The following is a 4427-nucleotide window of genomic DNA, read 5'->3' as shown; positions in this document are numbered from 1 at the left end:
ATTTACAATTTGCAAAGTTGCCCATCATTATTCATCATCTTTTGTAGTAAAGAAACCAGAAACGTAGTATTTACAATTTGCAAAGTTGCCCATCATTATTCATCATCTTTTGTAGTAAAGAAACCAGAAACGTAGAAAAAAAGTTTGCAAAATAATCTTTTGGCTGCTATAAATTAAGAGATAACTGTATTGTATTTGAAGCTTTAAGGACGTCCATCGGTAGTTTTACTGTCGCAAATTTAGTTTACCTGGCGACGCGTAGCGGAGACAGGTAAACGGGTATTTGCGACAGTAAAACTACCGATGGACGTCCGAAAAGCTTCAAATACAATACAGTTATCTCTATTCTAATGCAAAACAAGTTCATAATTTAATTTCAATCATTATTTCAGTTTAAAATCTTCATTAAAGAAAATTCCGCGAAAAGATGTTATCTTCTTTGGTCCCAACACTAGATGACGTCATAGGTATGCTTCCGGCAACAAACATAAACACCGGGCGTTTTATGGCTTCTGTGCCGCTTCAGAATGTAATAAAATTGATAAAAAGAGGATTTTTAGGTGCAACATGTGAGTTTTATGGCTTATTATTGTAGAAATTACATATCAATACATTCAGCAATTCAAAATGTCCGGTACCCTTAGTTACAGGCAAGGAGATAGAGAATTTTACGCTAACTGTCATCCAATCAGAAGCATTGATACAAACTAATTGCATTAGAATTTTCAATATACTGTTTAAACTTTTGTAGGAACAATCTGCCTGCTTGAAGACAGATGAAGCAAAGAAGATAATAAGAGCATACAACAGGATAGCAAAAGTGCTAGTAGAATATGAAGTACTATATCACAATGCATGGATCAAGTCTGTGGAAGTTGCTACTACATGTAAGATTGTTTTAAAGCAGTACTGTAAAAAATTTGCTTTAAGAGTGGTGACTTTATTTCATTCACAACTGTGAAAGTACTTTTATTCGTGGGGTACCAATTTTCGTGGTTTTCGTGGATGACTTTATCCACGAATTTAAGTGTCCAACGAAATAAAATAACCATTGTCTAAATCAAGACCTGGAAAGATCCCAATCGGTAGGTTCGACTACTGATGTGAAATGTATGATCTAGTCTAAGAGAAGATATTGTATAGCACCAACTCTGAGAATACTTTAATAGCAGTCACAGAACTACAACCGCATGCAGGATTATACCATTTAATCTTAATAACCTAAAATGTACAACTTTTGTTTTTGATCAATGAAAGTTAGATTTCCGGTATTGATATGCTAGTATGATAAAGTGTTCATTTTATATCCTCATAATTTTCGTACATATAAGAAGTAAAAAAAATTATGCTGGGTCTTGATTTTGATAAGAATTATTTGGCAATTCATAGCATTTGTTTATGTTACTGTTTTCTTTAGGTGACATGTTAATGGCCTAATTAACACCTTTGATGGTCTTTAATCTGTTGATCACTTTATCATGGGTTAATTAGTGTTATCACTACGATTTACACGGGTCAATGTTTACTTTGCAATTTCCTTCATTCTAGACCTATTTGTAACCCTCGTTTCTAAAGGCTTTAATTTTTCAATTTTATTTTTTTTAGAAAACTAAAATCCACGAATTTAAAAACCCACGAACATGTAAATATTGCTCAAACCACGAAAATTGATACCCACGAATTAAAGTACTTTAACAGTATGTCCATTTTATACGTTTCAGTCGGCACTACTCTTATTACACATTTCTTGGGTACTATTCTATTGAATAGCATGACTTCATATAAAGTGTGAGGATTAAGGTCTTTCAGACATATACTTTAAATTTTTCTTTCAATATGTTGAATGAATAAAATAATTTTTATCACACAATTAAGTAAGAATTTTTAGGTGAGAACATATTTTTTGTTACAGATTTGCAAGTGCCAGTTTTAGTTAGACATCCTCAGAACCAGAACATGCTGTTGGTGAACTTTGATCCCTATATATTTGAAGTAATTAAGGAAGCAGAATATATGATGAAACTGGATTTAGACATTCCTGAGTCAGCAAAGTTATTGGTACATGCAAAAGACAAACTGAAAGACCACAGAAATCAGATGCAGGTAGTTTAGATGAACACACTGATTGAAACTAATTATATAAATATTTGATGATGGCTCTTCTTCTGTGATATTAGTATTTTTAAATCTAAAAGAACTATCTCCTGACAATATATGTATTGATCTTTTATATATTTTTTTTCCATCCTTCCAGATGCTTCTTGATGAGAACAACTCTATTAGAGATGAAATTCCTTCGGTGTTTCAGATTTTACTGGGACCAAACCCTTAAAAGGTAAATTATATCTTGTTATCAATAATGATACAGGTTTTATTAATATGGAATAGTAAGTAAATATAAGTAAGTAATGACTTTATTTATAGAGGGTGACTCAATTAGCATTCACTAATCTAACTTGAGGCCCTCACAATAGCAAATTTACTGAAACTCAAAGTGTATTTTTTATACTGGCATAATTTCCCAAAAAAATGTTCAAACGCTCCTCATGTGATCAATTTGTATTTGACTAATCCTGACTAGTCTTGAATGAAATTGTTGGTTGAATTATCTATAACATTTACTGTGCATTGAATCTACCATTTGTATGAAATTCTTTCATAACAGTTCCAAGTTATATTAGAGTTAAAATCAAACTTGGCTCTGTGAATATACTCCCACAAGACTGCAAAATAGATGCCCCTCAAAGGTGAAGTGACAATGTGCAATTTTATACATTCAAAAGAACCAAAACTTAAAATTCCTACTTCTAACTTAAGGAAGTTATTGTACAATCTATCAATTAAAACCTCATGTTATAACCAAAAAAAAGAAAAGTATTTATCGTAACCACATGTAAGATAAATCCCACGGTAAAAATGTCAATATTGGAAAATTGAAATAATAAATAACACATTGACATGACAGTTAATGTCATATAAACCATTAGTAACCACATAAAGAACTGAAATGAGTAGATCTTCAAGCAATTCAAAACCATCAAAGCCAAGTTACATTCTGAAACCTCTGAGCAATGACAATAATCTGACTATGGTGTGGATACCAGTTGACCTAAAACGTTGGTTTTTTTTGTGGTTTCTGAATCATAACTAAATTACAACTTTGCAATATTTTTAACATTTAAACACATTGATTTTATACATGGAATAATTGGCAAGTTTGATTTTGACAGTTTTAGAATACAATATTACATTCCTGAAATTCTGGGAACGGTGAATTAAACATTGATTTGAGCTACGGCTTTTCTATTGGTTGAAAACATCATTGAAAAAATGGGTAAAAATATTTTTATAGTTTCAGAATAGTAACTTCAGTACCAAATGACAGAAAGATTTGTTCTATCAAATTGTCATGGACCATAATTTACAGGAGAAGTTTGATTTTGATGGATTTGACATATACTAGAAAAGAGTTATGCCCTGAAATTTATATTATTTTAACTCTTTATGGATAAGGAAAACTCCACATGACAAAAATATTTAATAATTTATACATGATATATTTGACCATGACTATACAAGTTAGATTTGGCAGAACAGACATTTCCTGTTCAGAGTATGGTGGAATACAAAGTATCTTTCATTACTAGATTATCTAATTCTAATTTTATTTAGAGATGACATGCAAATGACACACACTTATGTTTGAATATATTTAAGCCCATATTGTTGTTTTAGGTTGACATAGCAATGAGACCAGGAGTTATTTCTCATACATGGACTTCACTGAGTCTCCCAGCCTACTTTGAGGAGGTGAAAATAGCTTTAAAAGAACTGAAGATAGTGGTGAAACAAGTAAGATGTAAACATTTTAATTTCAGAGGAGTGATAATATGATATATATTGATAAATTATTAAACTTGCCTGTATAAATATACACATGTAATAATTGGTGCTTAGGCCAAAAAATAAGTATGTGTGGTTACTGTACCCCTACCTACCCCTAATTTTTTAACCCCTACCCTAAAGTTTTTTGACTATTTTTGATTAAGCACTGTTAAAGTCATTTGCTCCCATTACTCGATGTAAAAAAAAATCAGAAAAAAAAATCCTAACCTACCTACCCCCGTTTTTTTTCTGCTTGTGACAGTTTACCCACATACTTTTTTGTTTTGCCTTATCTGCAAATAAAATATATCAATTTACTACGGTTTTATATTGATAAAACTTGAGGCTAATATAGCAGTTTGCCAATGTAGTCACCATCTCCTTGTACAATCAACTAACCCACATGTATCTTGGTAATGTTATCTATTGTAACTCTTTCTGATCTTATAAAACTGTAGAAAGATTTAAAACAGGGGAATAACCAAGAATGTAGGTATGGTACTAATGAGGAAAAAATATGTACAAAAAATCATTTACCTACA

The 4427-nt window shown here is 31.3% G+C and overlaps 1 long non-coding RNA gene across 1 annotated transcript; it reads left to right on the top strand.

The window, feature by feature from the left end:
* The first annotated feature begins 750 nt into the window (after nt 1–750).
* Nucleotides 751–2325, top strand: LOC139508706 (uncharacterized). The gene is made up of 3 exons (XR_011661417.1): nt 751–887; nt 1913–2103; nt 2255–2325. It is a non-coding gene; the product is annotated as an uncharacterized lncRNA (long non-coding RNA).
* The last annotated feature ends 2102 nt before the right edge of the window (nt 2326–4427 follow it).

This window comes from Mytilus edulis, unplaced genomic scaffold (genome assembly GCF_963676685.1).
Source record: "Mytilus edulis unplaced genomic scaffold, xbMytEdul2.2 SCAFFOLD_1889, whole genome shotgun sequence".
Taxonomy (NCBI): Eukaryota; Metazoa; Mollusca; class Bivalvia; order Mytilida; family Mytilidae; genus Mytilus; species Mytilus edulis.
This window is presented reverse-complemented; position numbering and strand designations above follow the sequence as displayed.